The sequence below is a fragment of the Rhinatrema bivittatum genome, chromosome 15, assembly GCF_901001135.1.
Source record: "Rhinatrema bivittatum chromosome 15, aRhiBiv1.1, whole genome shotgun sequence".
Lineage (NCBI taxonomy): Eukaryota > Metazoa > Chordata > Amphibia > Gymnophiona > Rhinatrematidae > Rhinatrema > Rhinatrema bivittatum.
In genome coordinates, this window is record NC_042629.1 from 10,305,873 (window position 1) to 10,330,692 (window position 24,820).

Consider the following 24,820-nt stretch of genomic DNA (forward strand, 5'->3'; position numbering starts at 1 on the left):
TTCCAAGCTGAAGAGTCCCAGCCTGCATAGCCTCTCTTCATAGGAGAGAAGTTCCATCGCCTTTATCATTTTTGTTGCCCTCCTCTTTCTAGTTCTGCAATGTCTTTCTTAAGATGGAGAGATCAGAACTACACACAGTACTCAAGCTTCCAGAAGCCCTGTACCCCTTGCAGTAGAAGAGGACCTCTCAATTGAGTGGTAGCATTAAGAGATGATCATCTTGCTGGTGACTGAAGAGGATTGCTAAGTATAGCTTTGGGAAATCTTAGGACTTCAAAAGGTTGGGAAAGAGGTGAAATAGTGGGGTATGTTCTTTAGAGTTTGTGTGTGACTGAGATAATAAACAAGCCAGAGAAAGTTAATTCTAGTGTCTGTCTTTCCCTCCCACCCACCCCTAGCTCTTCCTTTGATTTATAGGCGAGACACTTTCTCATTAAAAATAAATTAGGCTCTTATCTAAATCATACTATTGCACCAGCCCTTATTGAGAGTTTAATCACCCCCTTGTAGGTCACTACCAGATTAATTAGTGAATACACCTATAAATTTAAAGTACACATTCCAACTCACATAGCAACCTAAAATTAACTAGGAACTCAACAAAATCAACATGAATGCAGCAGTTCAGCAGCAAGAGGGGGCCTTTCCAGTCTTTTGAATAGAGTTGACATGTATGATTTTTTACCTGCCAGTGAGAGGTTGTATGTGTGCACCCAGCGCAAAGAGCTCTTGGCTCTCAGAGAACGAGTCCAATTTCTGGAGGCTAGAGTGGGAAACCTGGAGGAGCTGAGACAGAGAGGTACATTGATGAGACCTTCAGGGACATAGTAGCCAAGTTCCAAATCCAGTCTAGCAGCCCCAGAGCTGCTTGGGATCAGAAAGATCTCCCAATTGGAGAGCATCACCCTGGTGTAGCAGGAAGTGATCTTGTAGTAAGGACCTGCTCTCCAGGTAATGCATCGACCTCTCACACGAAGGACGTGTCTTTCAGGGCTACTGCCCAGAAGGGAAGAATTAGATTGGCAATCATAGTTGATGATTCGATTATTAGAAATGTAGGTAGCTGGGCGGCTGGTGGACATGAGGACCGCCTGGTAACTTGCCTGCCTGGTGCAAAGGTGGCGGACCTCATGTGTCACCTAGATATGATTTTATACAGTGCTGGGCAGGAGCCAGCTGTCGTGGTACATGTGGGCACCAGTGACATAGGGATATGTGGGAAGGAGGTTCTGGGAGCCAAATTAAGTATTTTAGGTAGAAAGCTGAAATCCAGAACCTCCAGGGTGGCATTCTCTGAAATGCTCCCTGTTTATGTGCAGGTCCCCAGAGACAAGCAGAGCTCCGGAGCCTCAATATGTGGATGGTGCAGGGAAGAGGGATTCAGTTTTGAAAGGAACTGGGCAAACCTTTGGAGAAGGGGGAGACTTTTCAAAAAGGATGGGCTCCACCTTAACTGAGTGGAACCAGGCTGCTTGTGCTAAACTTTAAAAAGGAGGTAGAGCAGCCTTTAAACTAGTACAAGAGGGAAAGTTGACAGTCATTCACCATGTATGGTTCGGAGGAAGGTATATTTGAAGGATACTAATGAAACAGGGCATCCCAACAGAGAGGTTCCAATTAAAGCATAAGTAGTCTATGTACCTATAAGTAAAGAACCACCTGAGCTAAATGATTCCAAATTATCCCCTTAACTGAAAAGCAGGCTGTTATTACAAACAAAAAACACACTTTGAAATGTCTGAATGCCAATGCAGAAGTCTAAGAAGTAAGATGGGAGAGTTAGAGTAGATAGAGATAGACAATTGGCATCACAGAAACCTGGTGGAAGGAGGATAATCAATGGGACCGTGCTACATCAGGGTACAAATTATATCGCAATGATAGGGAGGATCAACTTGGTGGGGGTGTGGCACTTTATGTCCAGGAGGGTATAGAGTCAATCAGGATAAAGATCATACAAGAGACCAAATGCTCAGTAGAATCTATATGGGTAGAAATCCCATGTGTTTTGGGTAAGAGTATAATGATAGGAGTATACTACTGTCCACCTGGACAAAATGGTCAGACAGATGATGAAATGCTAAGAGAGATCAGGGAAGCTAACTGATTTGGCAGTATAATAATAATGGGAGTTTTCAATTACCCCAATATTGACTGGGTAAATGTAACATCAGAACATGACAGAGACATACAATTCCTGAATGGAATAAACGACTGCTTCATGGAGCAATTGGTTCAGGAACCAATGAGAGAGGGAGTTATTTTAGATCTAATTCTTAATGGAATGCAGGATTTGGTGAGAGAAGTAACAGTGGTGGGGCTACTTGGGAACAGTGATCATAACATGATCAAATTTGAACTAATTACTGGAAGGGGGACAATATGTAAATCTACAGCTCTATCACTAAATTTTCAAAAGGGAAACTGATAAAATGAGGAAAATAGAAAAAAGCTGAAAGGTACAGGTACAAAGGTTAAAAGTATACAACAGGTGGGGGGACAAAATGGCTGCCCACTGAGAGTAACGGAAACGCTTGGCTCTTATTTTTCCTAAAGCTTTTTTACCTTATTTTCTCCAAACCGACGAAAAATGCCTCACACAAAAAGAAAGGCAAAACTGAAAAGTTTGCCTTTTGCCTCTACAAATGAATTGTCTTTCATATTTAACCTCTTGTTTACAGTTTTGTTCCCTGTAAAGGTTCTGCCTGTCGTTACGGTGACACTGTTTTTTGTTTTATGTAAACCGATACGATGTGCAAACGGATATCGGTATATAAAAAATACCAAATACATAAATAAATAAATAACAGAGTATTGCCGAGTGCTTCAGCTTACCCCCTGTAACTCCCACCGAGAGGACCGCTGACGGGCGGGGTTCGGAGCAAAACTCCCCCGTCCTGATCGAGAAAGCCTCGTTGAGCCCTGGAGCACCGGCAACGCTGCCTCCACCGGGCACTGGCTTGACGCCAGGGGAAGAATCGGAAAACGACTTGGATACTGCTCAGGTTCCAGAAGACTAGCGGAAAGAGATGAAGAAACAAGAGTTCAGCGTCGAAAGAGGATCGGTGAAGCAAGGAAACCCAGTGACTCGAGAATCTGAGTTAGCTGGAACTGCTGTGAAACCTACCTTTGGGACTAGTACACCAAGGACTGGAGATTCTGACTGGAATATCTTGCAGGACCAAGGAGCAAGACCTAAGGTCACCAAAAATATAACGATTAAACCTCCCGTTGTTACACTTGATACTATATGGAATGTGATTGTAAAATTGGAAACATCAATATCAACATTAACAGAAGCTGTATGAGACTAATACATCTTTAAAAAGCAATATTGATAATTTGAAAGAACAAGAAAAGAAAATTACAAGCATGGATGAACAGTTGATTAAAGTAGAAAAGATTCAACAATATCAAATACAAGCAGAAGGGGACTTATTGAAAAATTTGGAAAATGTTGAAAATGCAACCCGTGCATTAAATTTAAGAGTGATTAATTTTCCTGTGGTGGATCAACTTTCCTTGATTGAACTTTTCAAAGAGTATATGACACAAATTCTGAAAATTCCATCAGCATGTATTCCAGCTAGTGTTAAAGCGTATTATAGATGATCTAAGAAAGCTCAAATAAAAAAATCAGGGTAACATGGAGGAACAGAATTTCATAAATCAAGCCTCACTGAACATCTGTGAAATAATTCAAAGCTCACAAGAACTAGAAGTTAAAAAAAGAGAGACATTATTGATAACTTTTGCTTTCATATCTGAAAGAGACAATATAATGAGATTCTTTTTTCGATCGGCTACATTTTATGGACAAAAAGTTTGGTTGTACCCCAACCTTGCAAGGAACATACAAAACCGGAGGAGAAAATTCTTAGCCTTAAAACAGGAATTATTATCTAAGGGGGGAACTTTCACTTTAAAGTACCCTTGTAGGTGCTTGGTGAATTATAAGAATGAAAGTTATATTTTTTCTGACCCGGAACAACTAAAGGGTCTTTTGGGATTAACATCATAGTTTTCTGATATAAATGTAATCAGGGGGGTCCAGTGATTCATTTATTCTTTTTCTCATTGTTTCAAAATTGCTCCATATTTCCACAACCCTCCTCATTTACCTATGAAAATATGGGGTATACTGGTATTGTTTAAAGATTAAGATTATGTTAAAAAAAAATTATTTCTGTAATCCTCATTTATACTCACAAGAAATTATTCTTGTAATTTGTTTAAAATGCAAATAAAAATAAAATAAAATAAAAAAGTATACAACAGGCATGGACATTGTTAAAAAAAAAATACCATCTTAGAAGCGCAGTCCAGATGTATTCCACATATTAAGAAAGAAGGAAGGAAGGCCAAACGATTACCTGTATGGTTAAAAGGTGAGGCGAAAGAGGCTATTTTAGCAAAAAAAAAAAATCTTCAAAAATCCATCAGAAGAAAATAAAAAAAGCATTGTCAAGTTAAGTGTACAACATTGACAGGACAGGCTAAGAGAGAATTTGAAATGAAGTTGACCATAGAGGCAAAAACATAATAAAAACATTTTTAAATATATCTGAAGCAAGAAACCTGCAAGGGAGTCGGTTGAATCGTTAGATGACCGAGGGGTTAAAGGGGCTCTTAGGGAAGCTAAGGCCATTATGGAAAGTCTAAATGAATTCTTTGCTTTTGTGTTTACTAATGAGGAAGTTGGGGAGATACCGGTTCTGAAGATGTTTTCAAAGGTGACGAGTCATATAAACTGAATAAAATCACTGTGAACCTGGAAGATGTAGTGAGCCATATTGACAAACTAAAGAGTAATAAATCACCCTGACCAGATGTTATGCATCACAGGGTTCTGAAGGAACTAAAAAATGAAATTTCAGTTCCAGTATGTATCCAGATCAATTCAGACTCCTTGGTTTTGCATCCCTGCCAGCAGATGGAGACAGAGAAGGTTTTACTGATACTGTACATAACCTAGTGTGCCACCTGAGTCCATCATAAGAACATAAGAAATTGCCATGCTGGGTCAGACCAAGGGTCCATCAAGCCCAGCATCCTGTTTCCAACAGAGGCCTAACCAGGCCACAAGAACCTGGCAATTACCCAAACACCAAGAAGATCCCAGTATTTCTCTGTTTCCAGTAGATAGTAGATGGGGTTAAAACCTGCAGTCTGAATTGAAAAATAAAAAAAGAAAGAAAAGAAGATAGAAGATTTGAAGGGTCCTCCCAGGAGTTTGTCAGATCCTGGTGAGGGCCATCCTTTTTGGTTGAGGCAGCCGAGCAGGGGGTTGGTGACCCTTGATTGTATCTCGTGCCTGAAAGTTCTAGGGGTTTAGGACAGCTGGTGGTCCAGTTCCTTCCTCCCCCTGCTGAGCTCTATGGATCCAGCAGCTGGCTCTGCCACTGTTCAGGAAAGTATTCTTTTTCTTTTATTCCTTGTCGAGGGCAGTAAAGTTCGTTAAAAAAACAACAACTTTAAATAATTGCTAAGATGAATAAATAGGTGACAAACAGAGGCTTGAGGCTCCTGCAGTTGGGGCTCGAGGCTCCTGCAGTTCCTTCAGGTACAGCACTGCAGGCCAGGCAGCTTCAGGCAGTGGCTGGGGGGACCCTGTCAGTCAGACCACAGTGGTAGGTGGCAGCGCACATGTATAATGGTGCCAGTGAATCACCTTTCTGAGCACTGCCATGCCTGTAGTGAGTCGCTCCTATGAGCATTCATGTAGCCTCAGTGTCTCTGGTGCAGAAGTCTGTTCTGGTGGAGCTGACTTGAAGACTATGCCATAAAGTCTTTCAGTAAAGCAAGCCTGGGCCATTCCTATTGAGCGCAGGAAAAGTGGCCATTTTGATGGCAGTGAGAAGTGCTGCTCTGTGCCGCTCCACAAAAAAAAAAAAAAAGTTTTGTTCAATTCTACAGTAGTGGGAGGACAGGAAGGCTGGGGAGATGCATTCCCGCTTGCAGGCAGATGGTCCAAGCACGCCGATGAGAGCGTTCCCACTTGCAAATACATGCCACTGTTATTGTGTGTGTTCCTGGGGGTCCCGGGCTGCCATGAAGGTTTATTGCGCTCAGCGCAGGCTGGGCATTTGCCATGCCAGTGTACTCTCTGGTGGGGAGAGAAGCCCATTGGCATTGAAGATAGCGGGGCGGGTGGGGGGGGGTCTCTCTGTGCTCGGCGACTGGGAGCTCTGAACACATGCTGCTTGATTTGGACCAGCACCGGAGGGAAAGTTCCATGGGGCTGTGACAGGTTCCTGCTATAGTATTCAACCTTAATACAGAAAGGAAAGCAGGTCTGTGGAACTGGTTCAGCTCCTCCAGTTATTGCCAGTAAAAGGATTTCTTCATGTTGGGTTCCTATTATGAACGTGGACCCTTGGACTGGCTTGAGTGCTGGATGGATCCGCTGGAGGAAGGCCTATAGTGGGACTCGTAGAGGGAAGGCGGTACAGGACCAGGAGACCGGCAGGACCTTCACCTATACCAGCCCTCGCTCCCTGCAGGTTGAGCCCTTGGGTGCCGGGGCCGGCAGGACTTAGGCGAGGGTCTCCTGGCAATGAAAAGACCAAAGAACAGTCCGGGTCGAGGCAGGCAGAAGCATGGGAGAGACAAAGACAGTCCAGAGGTCGTGGCAGGCGGCAGCAGTGTGAGATGGAGATCCAGGCCAGAAGTCAGGGCAGGCTGAAGACTAGTGAGGTCGGAGGACGAGCCAAAGGTCAGGACAGGCAGCAGACATAGAGAGAACCAGAAGCCAAGCTGAAGCAGGAACAGGAGCGGGACCAGGAACTCGGGAGCAGGAGCGGAGCAGGAACAGGAACACAGGAACTGGAGAACGCAGGACAGCAACTAGTTACTTGGAAAGTCGACCTGTTGCCAAGGCAGGGAACAGAGATCCAAGCTGGATTTAAATAGCCCGGGTGTCTGACGTCATCTTCGGGGGCCGGGCTGAGGTTTCCCGCCATGGCCCCTTTAAGTTCTGGCCCATTGCGTGTGCAAGTGCCTAAGGGGTGGGGCCTGGAGGAGGAAGTCGGTGACATCTCCCTCATGGGAAGAACGCCGCGGGAAGGCCCTGCCGCGGCCCGGAGCCATACAGAAAATGCTGCAGAGAAGCCCGGAGAGGGACAGCAGGTAAGGGGAGACCCAGCCGTGGCTGCCCGCAGCCGGGGTTTACAACAGTTCCTCTCTAAGCCACTGCGGATTGGCGGGTGGTAAAATGTATTCTTTGGTCGCAGCCTCTCTCTCCGGTTAAATTTCAGGGGGGGCAGTGTGGGCCAGAAATCATTTTCATGTCTCTGGCAATTTGCAGCTCCTATGGTTTTTTCCTTCATTTGGAGATCAGAGTGTGGTCGGTTATTTCTCAAGAAGAATTTTAAGGGGACGGCCCTGGAGGAACCCCTTTTCAGGACCTGTTCAGGATTCCTTCCGTTCAGGTCTGGCTTTTCTGCTGCATGCCCTTCTCTTGAGTAGAGGTGTGTGGTGCTTCTTGCTCGTTCTAAGGGACAGAGTGGCTGTATTATGCCCTGGTGGGCATACCAGGTTGCTGTTTGTTTCCTGGAGATGCACTTTGCCTATAAGTGCTGTTTTGGTAGCACAATGGCTTGGGAGAGCCAGCTTTTTCGTGGCGGTAGGGCGGTGGTTTGTTTGCCACTTAAGGTTCTCTTATTATCCTGGTTTGGTCTGAGCCTTGTTCCGCATGTCCTTAGTGGGCTTGGTATCATGGATTCACATGCAAAGTCCAACCGGGAGTTACATCCAGTATTGGTTTGGATGGTTTGCAGAGTCTAGCGAAGGTCTTGCCCATTCACACATCGGTGGCGAAGGTATGTTTTCGGGGCTGTAAAGGCTTTTGTCAAACTAAAGGTTATTTGGGGCTGCAGGACAATCCGCAACCAGAACCCTGTCCTGGGGTTAGCCCTTTCGGGAGGGGGTAGAAGTCATCCCGAGATAGCCTCGGTATAGTTGCAGTTAGTGCAAAGCCCTCTCGATGAAGGAAGAATGGGTCTGGCCATCAGACAGCGCTTTGCATTCTTTTACGAGGAGTGTGTCACAAGGGCTAAGCCACTATTGCCAGGGTCCAATGGGCTCTAAGTGTGATGTGATATCGGACTGCTATGCAGTAAAATTTACTCGTCCACTACAAGACAGTTAAGTATTTCCTCTTGTTCTCCTCTCACCAAGCGGATAGCTGTTCGGGGGATCAGAGCTTTTGGGTTGGTTCCTCAAGTGGAAAGAGGATCAAGATCGGCAACCCGATTCGGTAAGGAAAATTTTGCCCAATTTTTGGGTTTAAGGAAGATGGAAGTGGTCCTCAAGGATCCTCAGTCTCATATGGAAGCCCTTTAATCGTTCATTGCGGTGTTTAACAGAGGCTTATCTGCCTATAGCTGTCAGCATGTTGACAAGTGCAAGAAGATGTTGCGCATCTCGGCCGCGTAGGTGCCACGACCGGGCCTGCTCACCTCGCGCTGCCCTCCACTAGCCAGCTCCCAGTGTCCCTAACGCTCACCGCGGCCCTCTCTGGCTTCCACCACACCACAGGCCTCACAGCGGAGCTCCCGTCGGGGCTCCACGTCTTCAGCCGCCTCGGCCCCGCCCCTAGGCGCACGGGCGGCTGACGTCCTCAGTTTTAAAGGGCCAAGTGCAGGAAACCTGACTCAGACGTACCCCGATGATATCACATTAGCCCAAGTATAAATAGCGAGGCCCTGTCCCCAGGATCTCGCCTTGGCAATCATGTCTACACCGTGGTGTAGTAAGTTTGCCTATTCCGTGTTCCAGCGTTTCCTTGTTCCAGTGTCTCCTTGTTCCAGCGTCTCCATGTGTTCTCCTACTCAGGTAGTACCTTCTCGGACTGATCTCTGGTACTGACCACTGCCTGCCTGACTACTCTCTTCGTCTGTTGCCTGGAACTGACCACTGCCTGCCTGACTACTCTCTTCGTCTGCTGCCTGGAACTGACGATCACTTGCCTTGACTACGCTCGGACTGACCTTGGTATTGATCCCTGCTTTGGCTGACCACTTCTGGATGGATACTCTGGCTTTCACCCTTGCTCTTCACTCGGACACTCTCTTCTGGCCTTCCATGACTACCAGACCAACCTGCCTGTAATCTATTCGCGGCCTTCACCCGACCAGACCCGCAGGCACTGCAAACAGAATGATAGGAATTATTAGGAAGGAAATGGCGAATAAAACGGTGGATGTCATAATACCCCTGTATTGATCGATGGTGAGACCACATCTTGAATATTGTGTGCAATTCTGGTCACCGCAAGAGTAGAATTAAATGGTCAGTTTTCACAGGGATCTGTACTAGGAAGGTGTTTTTTTCAATATATTTATAAATGATCTGGAAAGGAATGCGACGAGTGAGGTTATCAAATTTGCGGATGATACAAAATTATTCAGAGTAGTTAAATCACAAGCGGATTGTGATAAATTGCAGGAGGACCTTGAGAGACTGGAAGATTGGGCATCCAAATGGCAGATGAAATTTAATGTGGACAAGTACAAAGTGATGCATATCAGGGGGAAAAAAAAACATGCTGTAGTTTCACGGTTAGGTTCCATATTAGGAGCTATCATCCAGGAAAAATATCTAGGCATCATGTGTTGCGGCAATCAAAAAAGCAAACAGAATGTTAGGAATTATTAGGGAGGTAATGGTGAATAAAACGGAAAAATAATGCCTCTGTATCACTCCATGCTACTGAAGGTGCCTGGCCAAGGATAGTCTATCATGGCGGAAGGCCTATGTGCGGAGCATCGCTCCTTAACAGTGAGTGGCTGGTGTCAGCAGTTCACTGTGTTTATGGGTAAGGTTCATCTATCTCTCCTTTCTTCGCCATGACACACATCCTTTATCCTGATCTTGTAACTTTTCCTTTCATGAGGGAACAATGGTAAAGAAAGCAAGCACATCCACAGCTACTGAGGAAATTAATACTGAAGATTACAGTCTTCCCTTGAACATCTGTGAAGCCAATAGTGAAACACTACTTAGCCGGATAAGTAGCATTTATCCGGCTAAGTACATAGCCTGTTAATCAATGGGCAGGGAATGAGCGGATTGGGGAAGCACTACTTCCTGTTAACTGGATAAGTGCTGAGTTAATCAGATCCAATTTAGCCAGATATTACTTATCTGACTAAGTAGAAACTTATACACGGATATCCAACAGCATAGCCATGCTGCTGAATATTCCATTTAACTTAACCGGACAAATCTTATCCAGTTAACTTAAATAACATTTAATTTTGAATAATTGACCCCTACATTTTCTAAATGGTCAAAGGAAAAATAAAAAGGAAAAAGTTATCCAGAATGCTGAGCAATTGTAGATCCATTGAACAGAGTCAAAAGCAGGGTATGGCATAGTGTGAGATTACTAGATTCAAATCCCCTAGAAAGGACAGAGAGGCTACTCCACTCATTACAAGACATACAGAAATATTATGATTTATAACTGGACTCCTAACCTTCACCATTATTGGGTACAAGACATTATCAGGCTGACAAGGCAATTCCCGAGCAAACTGGTAGGAGTCTGCCAATTGCCACAGGGCTGATGTGGTGATGGTGCTAAATGTGAGCTCCTTAATGGCCGTCAACATGCCTTGTGTGTGGCTTCTGTTCACAAGCAGAGGGATTTTTTAAATGGTATTTTTCAGCAAAATTTTGGAAGGAAACAACTCTCAATTTATGTAGCCAGTTCTCTAAAATTGTATTTTTCATGACACACAACAATTCACCATAAGAGAAGTTAATTGCCTTTAAATTGAATAACTTCCAAATATGTGAAGCAAAGCTTAGAGGAAAAGTGCTGGGTACTGCCGCTCAGTGATTTTGGGACTTTTTTTTTTTGTATCCATCAATGTGTCAGAAATCATTTGATCTCATTATTGTGATCTTTTGAACTTCATGCCTTAAATGGGAAGAAAACCATTGTAGAAATGTTGGTCTCTTAAGCAGAGTCACTGATCATTTGTATGGAAGGAGGGGTTGCTGCTGACTAATTGCAGGGCATATTTTAACTTAGCTTTTTAAAGAATGATAATAACTGAGGTAATAGTTGTCCCATAAATGCATTATTGTTTTAGCACTGTAAAGTAAATCATTCTGCATTGGCTGCATTCCAGGAACCCACCAATGATTCCATGTTCTGAAACATCAAGCCTGTGGCACTGTTAGAAAAGCTGAAGTGCTCTCCAATAGAGATGTGAATCGTGTCCTCGATCGTCTTAACGATCGATTTCGGCTGGGAGGGGGAGGGAATCGTATCGTTGCCGTTTGGGTGTTTAGAATATCGTGAAAATCGTTAAAATCGTGAACCGGCACACTAAAACCCCCTAAAACCCACCCCCGACCCTTTAAATTAAATCCCCCACCCCCAAATGCCTTAAATTACCCTGGGATCTAGCGGCGGTCCATAGCTAAATCGGGGGAAGGGGGAGGGCAGGAAAACCGGCACACTAAATCCCCCTAAAACCCACCCCCGACCCTTTAAATTAAATCCCCCCCCAAATGCCTTAAAGTACCCTGGGGTCCAGCGGCGGTCCGAAACGGGCCGAAAACCGGAGGTCCGGAGGTCCGGAACCCTCGCTGAACGACCTCCTGCAGTCGATCTCCTGCCGGCGCCATTTTCCGTACGGAAAACGATCCGTACGGAAAATGGTGCCGGCAGGAGATCGACTGCAGGAGGTCGTTCAGCGAGGGTTCCGGACCTCCGCTGAACGACCTCCTGCAGTCGATCTCCTGCCGGCGCCATTTTCCGTACGGAAAATGGCGCCGGCCATACTGCGTATGGCCGGCGCCATTATCCGTACGGAAAACGATTCGCGGCAGGAGATCGCTCCCGGACGCTCGCTGGACCCCCAGAGACTTTTGGCCAGCTTGGGGGGGGCCTCCTGACCCCCACAAGACTTGCCAAAAGTCCAGCGGGGGTCCGGAAGCGACCTCCTGCGGTCGAATCGTGTTGGTCTATGGCCGCCGCCATTTTGCGGCGGCCATTTTGCAAAATGGCGCCGGCTGAAGACAACACGCTTCAACAGCAGGAGCCCGTTTCGGACCGCCGCTGGACCCCAGGGTACTTTAAGGCATTTGGGGGGGTTCGGGAGGGGGGGGATTTAATTTAATGGGTCGGGGGTGGGTTTTAGGGGGATTTAGTGTGCCGGTTTTCGGCCCGTTTCGGACCGCCGCTGGACCCCAGGGTACTTTAAGGCATTTGGGGGGGGGGGGGGTATTTAATTTAAGGGTCGGGGGTGGGTTTTAGGGGGATTTAGTGTGCCGGTTTTCCTGCCCTCCCCCTTCCCCCGATTTAGCTATGGACCGCCGCTGGACCCCAGGGTAATTTAAGGCATTTGGGGGGGGGTTCGGGAGGGTGGGGGATTTAATTTAAAGGGTCGGGGGTGGGTTTTAGGGGGTTTTAGTGTGCTGGTTTTCCTGCCCTCCCCCTTCCCCCGATTTACGATTTTTTGACGATAAATCGGGGGAATTGGTATTGTATCGTGGCCCTAACGATTTTTGACGATTTAAAATATATCGGACGATATTTTAAATCGTCAAAAAACGATTCACATCCCTATTATTCTGCACTATCCCACCTAATCAGATAGAAAATACAAACTATGTTCTGTGCCAAGAGCTCAAAGATTAGCACAATGGAGAAATTACTACTTACCTGATAATTTAGTTTTCCTTAGTGTAGACAGATGGACTCAGGAACAGTGGGTTATGCTCCCCTGGCAGCAGATGGAGATGGAGCAAGCTGATGACACAGTATGTATACTCCTGCAGTAACACCAGCCTGCCAATATTCTCTTCAAAAGCAACTGTGGACAGACTAGCAAAAAACTTGATTAAAAACAGTCAACCATTACTGTACTCAACCAACAAGAAACACTGAACTCAAGCAAGGAACATATGTACCCCAGACTAAGACTTGGAAGAACACCTACCAGTAATCTCCTGGAACATATATCACCCCCCCCCCCCCCCCCATTGACACAATCATTCAGCAGCCGAGGGTGGGAAGCTGAGTCCATCTGTCTACACTAAGGAAAATTAAATTATCAGGTAAGTAGTAATGTCTCTATTTCCTAGCATGTAGACAGATGGACTCAGGACCAGTGGGATGTATCAAAGCTACTCTGAACAGGGAGGGAGGCTGCCCGCAGTCCAGTCAACACCACACGTGCAAAGACTGCATCCTCCCGGGCTTGCACATCCAGATGATAAAAACCTTGAAAAAATATGTAATGAGGACCATGTCGCAGCTCAGCAAATGTCAGTGGGAGACAACAATCTAACCTCCGCCCATGACACTGCCTTAACCTGAATAGATAATGGCTTTTCCACATCCACATATGCGGCCGTGACTACCTCCTTAATCCAGCAAGCTATAGTAGCTCGCAAAGCTGGTTCGCCCTGCTTCCTTCCACCATGAAGGGCAAACAGGTGATCCATCTTTCAGAAAGGTTCAGAAACTTCCAGATACCACGCAATAAGTCTCTTGACATCAAAGGGGCACAGGAGGCGATACTCCTCTGTGCCCCTGACCTTGTACAGGGACGGCAAGGAAATTGAGTGATTCAAATGAAAGTCCTACACCACTTTGGGCAAGAAGGATGAAACAGTATGCAGCTGTGGTGCCCCTGGAGACACCTGAAGGAATGGCACCTGACACGACAAGGCCTCCAGCTCGGAAACTCAACGCACAGAACAGATAGCCACCAGGAACACTGTCTCCAAGGTCAATAACCACAAGGAAAGGCTACACAGCGGTCAGAATGTAGGGCCCGCCAAGAATGCCAACATCAAATTAAGACTCCACAAATGGATTCAAGAGAGGCTGAAGATGCTTCACTCCCTTCAAACAATGGCCACATCAGGATGAGACGATAAGGAATCACCATTCACTGGGCCCCAGAAACAGGCAAGAGCTGCAACCTCTAGCTTTAAGGAATTGAAGGCCAATCCTTTGTTTAATCCATCCTGCAGAAATTCCAGAATGAGAGGGATCTTGACCGAATGAGGAAGAATACCCTGATCCTCACACCAGGCCTCAACACTCTCCAAACCCACTCATAGGCCAAGGAAGTGGAGAACGTCCGAACTTGGAGCAAGGTAGCCATCACCGCAGAAGAATATCGCCACTTCAACAAGCGAGCCTTCTCAAGGGCCAAACCGTAAGCCAAAACTGAGTCTGTGAAGAACAGTTCCCTGCTGCAACAGATTCTTGCACAGCGGAAGACCGAATAGTCCTGTGACTCGGGTTCCAATGAGACAGCAGTGAGCACTGAAGAGGACGCATATGCACCCTCGCCCATGGCACCCAGGGTCGCCATCATCAAACTAATCACTTGTAGATTGGACCAAACTGTTGGGTGTATAGTGCTCACCAACTGACACACTGATGACATCAATTCTGAATCCGAACTTCTGGCAGGAAAACCCTGTCCTGCCTCGTGTCGAACCAAACACCCAGATATTCCAACAACTGAGATGGCTGAAGACTGCTTCTGGCCAGGTTCACCACCCAACCAAGCTCCTGCAACAAGGAGATCACCTTCCTGAAACTTGGCTCGAATCAGCCAGTCGTCTACATACAGGTGTACCAGGATCCCATCTCTTCTCAATGCCACCGCTACTACCATCATGACCTTGGAAAACGTTCTGGGAGCGGTAGCTAAAACAAAAGGCAGCACCCAAAACTGATAATGGTGCCCCAGCATCTCAAAATGCAGAAAATGTTGGTGTTCCAAATGGATGGGACTATGAAAGTAGACCTCAGACAGATCCAGGGAGGTCAGAAATTCCCCTGACTGCATGGCCATTATCACCGAGCGTAAGGATTTCATGTGAAAATGAGTCACCCTCAAACGATGGTTGACACTTTTGAGATCCAGGATGGGATGAAAGGAGCCCTCCTTATTGGGCACAACAAAATAATTGGAATATCGCTCCATACTTTCTTAAGACGTAGACACTGAAACCACAGCCCTCAGCCCGAGGAGCCTTAGAAGTGTAGATTCTACTGCCTGCTTCTTCTACGGGGAGAGGCAAGGAGACACCATGAACACGTCCCAAAGAATACTGCGAAATTCCAGCACATATTCTTCTCTTATCACCTCCAGGACCCACTGATCCAATGTGATCTCAACCCACCTCTGATAAAGGTGGGTCAGCAAACCTTCATTGGAAAGCTCGGGAGGATCCTCCCCCCTCCCCGCTCCTCTCTTGGACTGTGTGGGACGAAAGGAGTGAGACCTGCAGAAAGGCTGAGTCCTCTGAAAGGTCGACCCTCTGTAGGGACGAAACTGCTTGGAACCCCAGAGGGGCGCTGCAACTGCTTCTTATCTTGCGGCAACCGAGGGACCAGAGATTCGTCCCAGATACTGGCCAATTTCTCCAACTCTCTTCCAAACAAGGGAGTGCCTTTAAAGGGCAGTTTTGTAAGATTAGCCTTGGAGGCTGCATCAACTGACCAATGTCATAACCATAGTTGATGCCTGTCCACTACCACTGAAGGCACTCCTCTGGCCGAGGTATGGACCAAATCACAGCCCACATCAGCTAAAAAGACGGCAGCAGGTTCCATAACCGTTCTGGTATTCACTCCAGAATCAACTTCCTGAGAGAGAAGCAGACAAGATTGTGCCACTAGGGTGCAACAAGAAGCTATCTGTAAAGTCATCGCCACTGCTTAAAAGGCTTGCTTAAGGATAGCCTCAATCCATAAGAACATAAGAAAATGCCATACTGGGTCAGACCAAGGGTCCATCAAGCCCAGCATCCTGTTTCCAACAGTGGCCAATCCAGGCCATAAGAACCTGGCAAGTACCCAAAAACTAAGTCTATTCCATGTTAACATTGTTAATGGCAGTGGCTATTCTCTAAGTGAACTTAATAGCAGGTAATGGACTTCTCCTCCAAGAACTTATCCAATCCTTTTTTAAACACAGCTATACTAACTGCACCAACCACATCCTCTGGCAACAAATTCCAGAGTTTAATTGTGCGTTGAGTAAAAAAGAACTTTCTCCGATTAGTTTTAAATGTGCCCCATGATAACTTCATGGAGTGCCCCCTAGTCTTTCTATTATCCGAAAGAGTAAATAACCGATTCACATCTACCCATTCTAGACCTCTCATGATTTTAAACACCTCTATCATATCCCCTCTCAGCTGTCTCTTCTCCAAGCTGAAAAGTCCTAACCTCTTTAGTCTTTCCTCATAGGGGAGCTGTTCCATTCCCCTTATCATTTTGGTAGCCCTTCTCTGTACCTTCTCCATCGCAATTATATCTTTTTTGAGATGCGGCGACCAGAATTGTACACACCTATCATTCACATCCTTCAGGCCCGCTCCAGCCTCCACAGGGATAGTCTTCTGCTTAGAGATGGCACAGACCAGAGCATCCACTTTGAGAAAATGTAAATGCTCCCTCACCGCTGGAACCAGGGGGTACAGGCCTTCCAATGTCCGACCCCCTTTGAAATTTGCCTCTGGGGCTCCCCATTCAAGATCAATCAATTCCTGAATGGCGTCCATAATAGGGAAAAAATAAAAGGCTTAACACAAGGAAACCAAAATGGGATTCTTCTTCGGTTCAGACATGGAATCTGCACCAGGAACACCCAGCATCCTCAAGGTCTGGGAAACCAGGGCCGGCATTTCATCTCTATGAAAGAACCGCAACATGGTCAGATAGGTTTCCAATCCCAGAGAAATTTCCCCATCTTCCAGGGAATCAGGATCTGCCTCATCATCAGTGCCGTCTGTGTTCCTGTCAGGATTACCTGCAGGGAAATGAGGCGTGCTCCGGTACCTAAACATAGGGCTGGAAGAGCGAGGGGCCAACAGCTGAGGGTCCGACCTGACAGGAGTGGGTGAAGTTGAGGACTGCACCTGAAGAAAGGATTGCAAACCTTGACAAAACACCCAAGAAAAAGCAGCCGGATTCAAGCCATACCCAGAAGGAACTGGAGAGGGGCCCACTGAACTGCCATCCCCTGCGAAAGAACCAGTCAAGGAAGTTCCAAGATCTGGCATACTTCCAGACAGATCCTTAACCAGACCATCATCAGGCTGGGAGGATCCAGGCTTAGTGAAATCAGAGGAAGACAACTCTCCCTGAGTTTCTAAACAGTGCTGACACAGGACACAACAGGTTGCAATGGTGGAATATGACAGGCAACACAGAGAAAAAGGCACTTAGATTTCTTGCTGACCAGTGCCGTCAGTGCACAGGTGACGGAGAATGTGCATCCAGCTGGCTCGTGCTGAAAAAACAAATTTCAAGCGCACAAAAGCTACGTGCTCCAAATTTAAGCACTGCAAAAAACACATGCACAAACTGTGCGTTAAGGCCTGAGTGCACTACCAGCACTTAGAAATTTGTGCACACAAAAGGCGCTCCTGAAACTGAGCACACAACCCATGCACAGAGCCGATGCACTGTGCACACCGACATCCTATAGAGAGCAGTAAGGCAGGAACAGAAGTGCAGGAATACGCCGGCGCAGGCAAAAAGCCTAACTGTGGGGCTGCTCAACCTGCCAGGCTGCCCAGTTCCCCTAAATCCCACAGGAGCACGATCGAATGTCGGAATGGTGTGCTGAGCAAGGAGACCAGAGGAAGTCCTACAAACCCTTCTAAACTGTCTCTGTCTTTAGAATTTTTTTTTAAACTTTCCCAAGCTTAGCCCTTACCAGCTGAGTACAGAGACGATCTCCTGCTGGGGGGGCTCGGCACCTGCTGTCTTAAAGCTGTACAGTCAGCAAAGTCCACGCTGGGAAACCCAGCTACCGGACTAAGGCACACATCTGAGGGACAACAGAAATCAGCTCAGGATTTCTCAACTGGGGGAGGGGGCATTTGGTATCACCACAGGAGGGTGGGGCTTTTCTTTTTCTATGTTAAATTCTCCTTCCAAAATCTGAAGCAATCTCCAGTAGGAAGATGCACATCCACCACCTGCTGGAGATGGAGAATACTGGCAGGCTGATGTCACTGCAGGGTATTATATACTGTGACGTCCACTTGCTCCGTCTGCATCTACTGGCAGGGGAGCATAACCTACTGGTCATATATAGAAACATAGAAACATAGAAATGACGGCAGAAGAAGACCAATCGGTCCATCCAGTCTGCCCAGCAAGCTTCACACTTCTCTTTTCTTATACTTATCTGTTTCTCTTGGCTCCCAGCAACCTTAGGTTCCATTTCCCTTTCACCCCCACCATTAATGTAGAGAGCAGTGATGGAGCTGCTTCCAAGTGAAATATTAAGTTTGATTAGTTGGGTAAGCGGCAGCATAGCTCTCTGCCGTTGAAGCAGGGAGCTATGCTGGATATGCATTGAAAGTGAAGTATGCCTTGAAAGTCACATTAACTATCATCAAATATTGAAAAGCCTAATAATTGGTAATTGAATAAGCCTAATAATTGGTAATACCTATAGCCCATGAACCCATCCCTGTTTTTTTTTTTTTGTTTGGTTTTTTTTCTTTTTTTTAATTGGGAGATGGCAGCCCTCCATCCTTTCACTCCGTGAAGGTGGAACACCAACCACTGGCCACTGGCATCCCGCTCCGTGAATGCCTCTATGGCTACTGCTGCTCCATGCAGTATTTTGCTGCCTGCTCTTTATACGCGTCCTCTAGACCTGATGGATCCACAGTGTTTATCCCACGCCCCTTTGAAGTGCTTCACAGTTTTGGACTTCACTACTTCCTCCGGAAGGGCATTCCAGGCATCCACCACTCTCTCCGTGAAGAAATACTTCCTGATATTGGTTCTTAGTCTTCCTCCTTGGAGCCTCAGCTTGTGACCTCTAGTTCTGCTGATTTTTTTCTGACGGAAAAGGTTTGTCGTTGTCTTTGGATCGTTAAAGTTTTTCAAGTATCTGAAAGTCTGAATCATATCACCCCTGCTCCTCCTTTCCTCCAGGGTGTACATATTTAGATTCTTCAATCTCTCCTCGTATGACATCCGATGAAGACCCTCCATCTTTCTGGTCGCCCTTCTCTGTACCGCTTCAATCTTGTCTCTGTCTCTTTGTAGATATGGTCTCCAGAACTGAACACAGTACTCCAGGTGAGGCCTCACCAAGGACCTGTACAAGGGGATAATCACTTCCCTTTTCTTACTCGATATTCCTCTCTCTATGCAGCCCAGCATTCTTCTGGCTTTTGCTATCGCCTTGTCGCATTGTTTCGCAGACTTCATATCGTTAGACACTATCACCCCAAGGTCTCTCTCCTGCTCCGTGCACATCAGCCTTTCCCCCCCCCATCGAATACAGTTCATTCGGATTTCCACTCCCCATATGCATGACTTTGCACTTCTTGGCATTGAATCTCAGCTGCCATATCTTCGACCACTCTTCCAGTTTCCTTAAATCCCGTCTCATTCTCTCCACTCCTTCCGGCGTGTCCACTCTGTTGCAGATCTTAGTGTCGTCCGCAAAAAGACAAATCTTACCTTCTATCCCGTCCGCAATATCGCTTACAAAGATATTGAACAGGACCGGTCCCAACACTGATCCTTGCGGTACACCACTTAAAACCACTCTCTCTTCAGAGAAAATTCCATTTACCATCACACATTGTCTTCTGTCCGTCAACCAGTTTGCAATCCAGGTCACCAACTTGGCACTCACTCCCAAGCTTCTCTTTTTATTCACCAGTCTCCTATGCGGAACCGTATCAAAAGCTTTGCTGAAATCTAAGTAGAAGACATCAAGTGCTCTTCCTCGATCCAATTCCTTGGTTACCCAGTCAAAAAAGTCAATCAGATTTGTCTGACAGGATCTTCCCCTGGTGAATCCATGCTGCCTCAGGTCCAGTAATTCTCCGGACTGTAGATAGTTCACTATTCTCACCTTCAACAGTGACTCCATTACTTTTCCCACCACCGAAGTGAGGCTAACCGGTCTGTAGTTACTAGAGATGTGAATCGTGTCCTCGATCGTCTTAACGATCGATTTCGGCTGGGAGGGGGAGGGAATCGTATTGTTGCCGTTTGGGTGTGTAAACTATCGTGAAAATCGTTAAAATCGTGAGCCGACACACTAAAACCCCCTAAAACCCACCCCCGACCCTTTAAATTAAATCCCCCCCTCCCGAACCCCCCCCCCCCAAATGCTTTAAATAACCTGGGGATCCAGCGGTGGTCCAGAACGGCGGCGGTCTGGAACGGCCCCCTCAATTGAATCCTGTTGTCTTCAGCCGGCGCCATTTTGCAAAATGGCCGCCGCAAAATGGTGGCGGCCATAGACAAAAACGATTCGACGCAGGAGGTCGTTCCGGACCCCCGCTGGACTTTTGGCAAGTCTTGTGGGGGTCAGGAGGCCCCCCCAAGCTGGCCAAATGTTCCTGGGAGTCCAGCGGGGTTCAGGAAGCGATTTCTTGCCGCGAATCGTTTTCCGTACGGAAAACGATTGGAGAAGAGCGGTGGTGGTCCCGCTTCACAAGAGTGGGAACAGAGAGGAGGCTTCCTCCTTGGAGGAAGCCTCCTCTCTGTTTCCGTACGGAAAATGATTCGCGGCAAGAAATCGCTTCCTGAACCCCGCTGGACTCCCAGGAACTTTTGGCCAGCTTGGGGGGGCCTCCTGACCCCCACAAGACTTGCCAAAAGTCCAGCGGGGGTCCGGAACGACCTCCTGCGTCGAATCGTTTTTGTCTATGGCCGCCGCCATTTTGCGGCGGCCATTTTGCAAAATGGCGCCGGCTGAAGACAACAGGATTCAATTGAGGGGGCCGTTCCGGACCGCCGCCGTTCTGGACCACCGCTGGATCCCCAGGTTATTTAAAGCATTTGGGGGGGGTTCGGGAGGGGGGGGATTTAATTTAAAGGGTCGGGGGTGGGTTTTAGGGGGTTTTAGTGTGCCGGTTTTCCTGCCCTCCCCCTTCCCCCAATTTACGATTTTTTAACGATAAATCGGGGGAATTGGTATTGTATCGTGGCCCTAACGATTTTTGACGATTTAAAATATATCGGACGATATTTTAAATCGTCAAAAAACGATTCACATCCCTAGTAGTTACCAGCCTCCTCTCTGTTCCCACTCTTGTGAAGCGGGACCACCACCGCTCTTCTCCAATCACTCGGCACCACTCCCGTTTCTAGGGATCTATTGAACAGATCACACATCGGACCCACCAGCACATCTCTGAGCTCCCTCAGTATCCTTGGATGAATCCCATCAGGTCCCATGGCTTTGTCCACTTTCAGATTCTTTAGCTGTTCCCATACATTTTCTACTGAGTTCATCTGTCTACACTCTATGAAAATAAAAATTCAGCCATCCAGGCCATCCTTTGATCACAAATAAATCCTGAGTTTTCTTTGTGTTCCCCAGAAGGAATTTCCTGCCATCTCAGTGGAAGGCAGTGCTTGGTCTGCACTCCCATTTAAATCTGACCAGTCCTCATACAGTTACTCGGTCTATTGATCAGATCGTCATTAACTCTCACTACAACAAGAGGACAAAAGACAGTGACATCATTCTGATGCATCTTGAGCAGAAAGTGAATTACACAGGTAAGAATTTACATCAACTCATGGGGTCTAATGGGGTCCTGAGTACAAGGATCCAATTCTTTGATTTCCAAGTATGTCACCTCATATCCTTCATAAAATGCTCAATACAGAGCCCTCATTAGGTAAAGCATCTGGTCACTTCCAGAGCATCTGTTTAAATATTTCAGTAAAATCATCAACTTTCTGAGGACAACCTCACTCCAGGGTATGGTTCATATGTGTAATGCATTCATGTTTTTTGTTTGCATAGGGAGGCCAGTACTGGAAAAGCCGCAGACTTGGCCAGTGGCCAGATAGATAATGGTACATGAATACATGCAAGACCGTGGCTTGGCCTTTTGTTGTTCACCATGCCTCCTACTTACCACTGGGATTGATTTTTGGGCTAGTGATCACAGTGATGACCTGGGATAGTAAGTCAGGTAGCTTAAACTCTGTCGCCATATTCATAACATACAATAATAATGCATCCCTCTTCTAATAATGGTATCACATTATAAAGCATTTATAACATACACATCATTGTCAAAGAATCGCCCACAAAACTTGAATAATATTTCAAAAGGTTTCTAGATTTTAAAGATTAATTCAGTTGTCCTTTGTGAATGATTTGTTTTAATAAATCTTCAATGAACATTCATGTTAGACTTTGTGTAATCTTTCAAATTAGTAATATCGATCAGCTTTGAAATTAGGCAGCATATAATTCCACTCTATAAGTATGACATTAACACAGTGTTTCAAATTTAAATATAGAGCCTTCATATCAATGGCATGGGTTCATATGTACACAGGGACAGTAACTTTCAAACCAGCCCGCGGACACACATTTGTGTGCATACATCGGCACACGGCCATTTTATAACACAGACGAGCATATGCATGCATGTTATAAAATAGTCTGGAAGCGCACAGATGTGCACCAAATTTTAAGTGGGCATGCTCATGTGCATGCAAATCCCGCTTCTACCGTGTAAATCAGAAGATTTTAATAGGGGTGTGTATGAACGCCATTTTAGTTTACCAGTTTGACCCCAGTTCGCCCAGTTGAGAGGTCATCCCCCTAGTTTAATAGCCTTACTCCCCCCAGTTCACTTCAACCCTTAAAAGCCCGCAGATCTGCCTGTTTGTTTGTTTTTTAAGTTGCACGTTATCCATAGCAGAAGTAAAGCTAGACAGCAGGGGACCTCGGCACGCACCGGGGTGAGTATTTATGTGCACATCTGTGGTTACACCTCGAAATACCCATGCCCCACCCCTTTTTGCAAACCTTGGATATGTGCGCACTGCGGAGATATGCGTGTATCTGGGTGCTTTTTAAAATTCACTTTAAAGAGTACAATCCAATTATAGTGCACAATATAAAATCGCATGATCAGTGATAAATTGGAGACACAGAAACCCCATAATCTGCAGTTGTACTAAGTTAGGGTTGCTGTGTAAATGTGTACTCACCTGTTGACTCTGTGGAGACCTCTTTAGAGAGCTGCACATATTGAAAATTTGGGATTGTGTGTTTGACTATGAAGCTCCTAAAAGTTCTCCTGATGAAGAGATAAGTATATTTCGAAATGCAATGCTGTATTGCTGTCTAGGATTTATCATTAATCATGAGATATTTTTTTTTAATTTAAACTTTATTAATTTTCTTCATTAATTACAATCATGAAAAAACAAGAATTATGTCTCAATGTTCAAACAAAACACCAATATTACATTAACCATAAAACTTCATTGTTTGACATATCCATAATTGGGGGATACAAACAAGAATTTTAAAAAAATGGAGCTCATGCACTCTTGAGTTCCATTGATAACAATTTTATGAAGGAGAACAGAGTTAAATTTTTATTGGAAAACTGTCTCTAAGTTCTTAGCCTGATTTTTGTCTCTCAAAAATGTTTCTAAATGTAATGGGTCATTAAATCCAAATCTTTTCTCCTGATAAGAAATTAAGCAAGAATATTTCAATGCATAACCAGCATGGTTCTCTGCTTCAACGGCAGGGGGGAATGAAGAAAGGTGGATCTATATTCAGGCAACAACCAACAAGGACTGAATTACATAGTCTGGATAAACAGATAAGCATGGGTGTAGCTTGCTTATTGTGGTGGTTAATACCCCTAACTAATTAAGCTATTTCACTTAGATGCAGTTCCTACACTGCTCTCTACATTAATGGCGGGGGTGGAAGGGAAATAGAATAAAAAAGGTTACTAAGAGCCAAGAGAAACAGATAAGTATGTGAGAGAAAAAAAAAGTGCGAAAGCTTGCTGAGCAGACTGGATGGGCCGTTTGGTCTTCTTCTGCCGTCATTTCTATGTTTCTATGTTAACATTTAAGGAAAAAAGTCCCTCCCAGTGCCACAACTTGAGTTTTCAAAGATAAAAAATATTTTCTTCTTGCCTGAGTGCCACGGGCGACATCGGGGAAGATTTGGACTTTATGTCCTCAAAAAGGAATATTTCTATTTCTAAACAATTTCCTAAATAGTACATCCTTATCTTGCTCTGCAATAAAAGACACAAATAAAGTTGCCCTATTATCTATTAAGTCTACTGACTCCTCTAGAAACATTGAAATACCCAAACTAGGTGTTCCTTCCACATTAGCATTATCATTTTTCTGGTCATGACTTTTGAAAAATAATAAATCTTTGATAACCTAGGTATATCTACCTCTTCATAACTTAATATCTCTTTTAGGAATTTTTTGAACATCTCCATGGGAGATAGCAACCATGTTAGGGGAAAATTGATTAGCCTCAGGTTTTTTTATCTCAATAAGTTTTCAACATATCCAATTTCCCTGTGCATAGTTAAGCTATCTCGCATGAACACATTACCAGAATTTTGTATTAATTGCACTTTTGTATTTAAACCAAGTACTTCCTGTTCACAATTTTCTATTTTCTTTGCATGCTCTAATAAAATAGCTTTATTATCATTTATTACAGCAGATAGGTTACTATTCATCATTAATATATTTTTATCAAGCCTTTAAATCATTTGACATAAATCTAGTAAAGTAATATTATCTGGGTCAACCCCTGACTTAATACCACTTTCTAATAAGACTGGAGACTTTATACCCACTTGATTTATAGAAGAAACATTATCAGACCTTGGCACTTCTGCTTGTTGAGACAAGCTTAAGTGTCCATGGACCGGTTCTTTAGCCATCCCAGTTGATGGGGAACTGCTTGGCTGAGGTGGAGACAATGGTCCAGTTCCTCCCGAACTGTCCACTAAAGACGTTTGAATCTGTCGAATC

At 45.4% G+C, this 24,820-nt stretch overlaps 1 long non-coding RNA gene across 1 annotated transcript in view; it reads left to right on the forward strand.

Moving 5' to 3' along the window:
* Positions 1-24,820, forward strand: part of LOC115077127 — a 177,012-nt gene that overhangs the window by 138,836 nt on the left and 13,356 nt on the right. The gene's annotated exons all lie outside the window — the stretch shown is intronic.